Below are 6,065 nucleotides of genomic sequence, written 5' to 3'. Positions count from 1 at the left end.
CTAAGTTTGATGGAAATCCTTTACATCTGGGAAGCTCAGCAAACTCCAAGTAGGATAAACTTTGATCTCTTTGAAGATCCGCAAACAGGCATATCACAGTAAAAGTACTGAAAGCCAAAGACAAGAATAAAATCTTGAAAGCAACATGAGAAAAATGTCTCATGTTTACAAGAAAACCCCAATAAGATTAACAGTTAACTTCTCGGCAGAAACAATAGAAGCCAAAAAGCAGTGGGATGACATATTCAAAGTGCTCAAAGAAAAAAAAAATGTCTACCAAGAGTCCCATGTCTAGTAAAGGTAGATACGTTCAAAATGTTCAGTATGGGGCGCCTGGGTGGCTCAGTTGGTTAAGCGACTGCCTTCGGCTCAGGTCGTGATCCTGGAGTCCCGGGATCGAGTCCCGCATAGGGCTCCCTGCTCGGCGGGGAGTCTGCTTCTCCCTCTGACCCTCCTCCCTCTCGTGCTCTCTGTCTCTCATTCTCTCTCTCTCAAATAAATAAATAAAATCTTTTAAAAAAAAAAAATGTTCAGTATGTTCAAAGCTAGATGTAGTTCAAAAATGATGAAATAAAAAAAAAAATGATGAAATAAAGACATTCCCAGATAAGCAAAAACTGAGAGAATTTATTGCTGGAACACCTGCCTTACAAGAAATGCAAAAGGAAGTTCTTCAGGTTCAAAGTAAGTGACCTCAGCCATTTGAATCCACACAAACAAAACTGAGAATACCAGCAAAAGTAATTATGTAATTATACAAAATGGTATAAATTCATACTTCTTCTTTCTTCTCTTAACTGATTTTAAAAGCATTTATATAAAGTAATATGTATGTAATAATATTATTGGGCCTCTAACATATGGAATTGAAATATATTTGCCAATAACAAAACAAAGGAAGTGGGTAGTCCCTAAAGTGTATTGGACAGAGGAAATGACACCATATGGTAACAAAAATCTATAGGAACAGATGAAGAGAATTAGAAATAGTAAATAGGAAGGTTAATATACTCATATATTATGATTATAATAATATGAGGCATATTATATGGCATAATCTAATGGCATAAATATATATTTGCTCTCCAAATGTATATATATTTGCCCCCAAAATGTATATTTTATAATGATAAAGGGTTAATATATCTGGAAGGTATAACAGTTATAAACATATATATGCACCTAACAACCCAAAATATATGAAGCAAAAATTGACAAACATTAAAGCAGAAATATTCAAGTCAACAATAATAGTTGAAGACTTCAATAGCTCCCATTAAATAATGGATAGAACAGAGGCACCTGGGTGGCTCAGTCAGTTAAGCGTCTGCCTTTGGTTCAGGTCATGATCTCAGGGTCCTGGGATCAGGCCCTGCATTGGGCTCCCTGCTCAGTGGGGAGTCTGCTTCTCCCTCTCCCTCTGCCCCTCTCCCTGCTCATGCTCTCTCTCTCTCAAATAAATAAATAAAATCTTTAATAAATAAGTAAATAAATAATAGAATAATTAGGCAGAAGATCTAACTGGCAGATGATCAAAAAGGAAATAGAGGACTTGAGCAGCACAATAGAGGTGAATGCTACAACATGGGTGAACCTTGAAAACATTAAGGTAAGTGAAAGAAGCCAGTCAAAATAGACCACAGGTTATATGGTTCAATTCACATGAAAGTCCAGAATAGGAAAATCTATAGAGAAAGAAATGAGATTAGTGGTTAGGGCTGGGGGAGGGGACAGGGAATAAGGAAATAAGTGATAGCAAAAGGATATAAAATTTCTTTCTGAAGCAATGAAAATATTCTAAAATTGACTGTGAAGATGGTTATACATGTATGTGAATATAGTAAAAGCCATTAAATTATATACTTTAAATGGGTGGATTATATGGTATGTGTATGTGTATTATATCTCAGTGAAACTGTTTTAAAAATAAAGAGTTTAAAGAAAGACTTTCTGACCTGTTTAGAGCATTTCATGATTTGTTTCAGACTCTTCCTGATGCATTTCACATCATTCTGACTTACTTGAGACATTTCCCAACTTCTGTGAGACTCTTCTTTTTTTTTTTTTTAAAGATTTTATTTATTTATTTGAGAGAGAGAGAATGAGACAGAGAGCAGGAGAGGGAGGAGGGTCAGAGGGAGAAGCAGACTCCCTGCTGAGCAGGGAGCCCGATGTGGGACTCGATCCCAGGACTCCAGGATCATGACCTGAGCCGAAGGCAGTCGCTTAACCAACTGAGCCACCCAGGCGCCCTGTGAGACTCTTCTTGACATGTTCAGACCCTTCCAGCCTTAAATGAGAATCTTCTTTTCAGTTTGAGACCCTTCCTAACTTGAGTGAGATCTTTCTGGATTTATTTTATTCCTCCTTACATGATTGAGAAAGTTCCTAACTTGTGTAAGACTCTTCCTGACATATTAAAATCTTTTCCTGACTATATGTGATGTTCTCTGCCTGGCTGAGATACTTCTTGAAATGTTAATGTTTCTTTCTCATTATTTAAGACCCTTCCTGACTTGTCTGAGACCCTTCCTGACCATTTGAGACTCTTCCTGATGACTTTGAGACCCTTCCTGTCATATTTTACACCCTGCTTGACTTGTTTGACACTCATTCTTTTTTTTTTTATTTCTAGACATTTTAATATTTTTATCAGAATAATACACTGACACTCATTCTTACCTGCATAATATTCTTGCTGAAATGTTTGAGACCTGTCCTGACCAAGATTCTTCCTCATAACATTTATACCCTTCCTGACTTTCTCAAGACCCTTCCAGATGTATTAGATAGCTTTCCTGACATATTTGACTCCTCTGGACATGTCTAAGATACTTCATGTTGTGTTTGAAGCCCTTCTTGAGATATGTGAGACTTCCTGATACCTTCCTCTGATCTTTGAGAACTTTTCAAACTTGTGTGATACACTTCATGACATGTTTAAGATACCTTACATATTGGAGACTTTTCATAGTGTATTTGAGATTCTTCTTTTGTTTCAATTCCTTCTTGGCTTGTTTGAAACTCTTACTGACTTGTTTCAAAAACTTCTTGAATTTAAGACTCTTTATTGCAGCTTAAAATCAATCCCGGTGACTTTAAGACTCTTTCTACCCCATTGGAGAGCCTTCTTGTTGCATTTGAAACAATTTACTTGCTGGAAACTCTTTCTGACATGGTTGAGACTAACATATTTGACTTGATGACCTGTTTGAGCCACTTTCTGACTTATTTGGGACCATTCCTGATTGAGACTTACTAATGATGTTAAGTCACCTTCTGCCATGTGCACAGTCCTTTCTGACTTGTTTGCTACCCGCCATGACTTTTTTGAAAACCTTTATGACTGTCTGTCAGTGTGAGATCCTTTCAAAAGTCATTAAAACATTTCCTTATGAGTTTGTGACCCTTCCTTATGTATTTGAATCTCTTACTGACTGCTTAAGACCTTTATTGACATATTTGAGACCCTTCCTGATGTATTTGAGACCCATCTTGTATGAGTCCCTTCCTGGTGTATCCAAAACTCTTCCCAATGACTTTGAGACCCTTCCTAACATGTTTGAAACCTTTTATAACTTGTGTGAGGGGCTTCCTGATGTACTTGAGACCATTCTTAATTTTCTGAGATTCTTCCAGATTATTTGAGGCCCTTTATGACATATTTGAAACTTTTCATATCTTGCTTGGGACTTTTTCTGATGTGTTTGACCCTCTTCTGACTATTCAAACTATTCCTTTCTGTTTTAGACACTTCCTTATTATTTAGTACCCTTCTTAACTTAGTTGAGACTCTTCAAGAAGTATTTGATATTTTTCTTGACTTGTTTGAGACTCCTTCTGACATATTTGAGACAATTTCTGACTTGCCTGAGACCCTTCCTGAGGTGTCTAAGACTCCTCCTTACTATTTGAGAGTTTTCCGGTCTGAGACACTTTTTGACATGTTTGAGATCCTTCCTTCTTTTTTTGTCACAAATAAGACTTTTTATTTGTCACCATTAAGAGCCTGAATTTTAGGGGCGCCTGGGTGGCTCAGTTGGTTAAGCAACTGCCTTCGGCTCAGGTCATGATCCTGGAGTCCTGGGATCGAGTCCTGCATCGGGCTCCCTGCTCAGCAGGGAGCCTGCTTCTCCCTCTGACCCTCCCCCCTCTCATGTGCTCTCTGTCTCTCTCATTCTCTCTCTCTCAAATAAATAAATAAATCTTTAAAAAAAAAAAAAAGCCTGAATTTTAAACAGATTTTCATACTGGTGGCTCATATTCATCAGCTTGTTCAACTTCAGCACCTGCCTCATTCCCAGTAGTTTTTTCAAGACTACTACCATCACCATGAAACTCCCTGAGTTTTCCCAATTCAAACTTGGGCTTCTTCATTTTTACTTTTCTAACAAAGATGCCAGGGAGTGGATAAATACACTAGCAAACATTTTCTATGTCTTTTCCAATACTGTCTGCGATCAATTTATTGGCCACTGCTTTTAGGTCATTTGTCTGCACCTCTAGGGTCATGATTTACATTATCTTCTGGATTTGGCAAACATGTTGGTGCTAGGTGTAAGAGCTGTTCCAAATCTGATTGTTGCAATTTTTAGTAAAACCAACACAGAGTAGATGAAGCAAATAACCTTTGGTAGTCTTGACATTAACATGAGCTTCAATCATGGGCTGCCATTTTTTGACTATGGAGCACATTTTGCACAGATAAGATCCATGCCATGGAAGTAAGTCAGGCAGTCTTTGCCCTGAATATCCTCAGTAGTTAGCGTTAATTTTCTACGTGCAACTTAATCATTCTGCAGATCAGCAAGGTTCACTTCAAAAACACTAACCTTGAGGCCAACAGATGCAATTTTGGTCCCTTGAGTTCTTGTCATGAGTGTTTTTCCAATATTTATTATTAATTGAACATAGCTGGTGCTTTCACATCATACCAATCTTTCTTAGAAATTGGATCACTTTCTTCTTGGCTCCTTCTTTGCTGCCTTTTATAAAGCACTTGATCTTGCCAACTGCCATGGTTCTGCTTAGAACACTTCCTTCTTTTTCTGAGACTCTTTCTGACTTCTCATCTTGACATGTTTTTGACCCTTTCCTACCTATTTCAGAAAGTTTACCTGACTTATTTGACCCTCTTCCTGACATGAATGTCTTCCTGACCTATTTGAGACCCATCCTTATATACATAAGGACATTGAGACTTTTTCTGACATCTTTGAGACCCTTTTTGTTTTGTTTGAGACTCTTTCTGATAACACTGAGACCCTTTCTAACTTCGTTGAGACCCTTGCTGATATGTTTGCAACCTTTTCTGGTGTTTTTAAGACCCATTGTGTTGTATTTGAGTCCCTTCCTGATTTACTTCCAAGTGCCGAATCAGTCCCTGAAGCAGTCTTAAGAGGAGGCAAAAAGACCTTTAGCCTCAGACTTGAAAGGACTTTTCTTCAAGCATTTAGTCAAAAAAAGTCTATAACCATATATCAAGAAAAATCCATCAATGCTTTTTCCAACCCTCAACTGCAAATGGACAATGGGAACTTTTATTGGTCATTTTTCTAGGCTTTTAGTGAAAATTTTCTTTTTTAAAAAAGATTTTATTTATTTATTTGACAGAGAGAGAGAAGAGAGCACAAGCAGGGGGAGCAGCAGAGGGAGAAGGAGAAGCAGGCTCCCTGCTGAGCAGACACTTAACTGACTGCACCACCCAGGCCCCCCTAATGAAAATTTTCTGTAATTCTGCTTAAGTATTGGTGATTTTCATTAGAACATAGTTTTAGCTATTGTCTCAGAGAGGCAAAATAATGTTTTACATGATAGAAAGCAGTTCATTTCTCTCTCATGTTAACATCTGAGCATAGGTAGTCCAGGGCTGCTTTGTCAGCACCATGGTGGTTCTCAGGCTCCTCTGTCTTATGGCACTGCCATCCCTGGGTCCTTCCGTCTTGTAGAACTGCCATCCCTGGGTCCTTCCATCTATTGAACTGCCATGCCTGGGTGGAGCTTTGTCCATATGGTCCAGAATGGCTCCCTAGCACATACCTTTTCCAGCCAGCAAGAAGTAGGAA

General features: G+C 38.2%; 1 pseudogene; it reads right to left on the bottom strand.

Moving 5' to 3' along the window:
- Positions 1 to 4,233: 4,233 nt before the first annotated feature.
- Positions 4,234 to 5,019, bottom strand: LOC102748680 (small ribosomal subunit protein eS1 pseudogene; annotated as a pseudogene).
- Between the last annotated feature and the right edge of the window lie 1,046 nt (positions 5,020 to 6,065).

This window comes from Leptonychotes weddellii, chromosome X (genome assembly GCF_054177405.1).
Source record: "Leptonychotes weddellii isolate Sample4059 chromosome X, ASM5417740v2, whole genome shotgun sequence".
Classification (NCBI taxonomy): Eukaryota; Metazoa; Chordata; class Mammalia; order Carnivora; family Phocidae; genus Leptonychotes; species Leptonychotes weddellii.
This window is presented reverse-complemented; position numbering and strand designations above follow the sequence as displayed.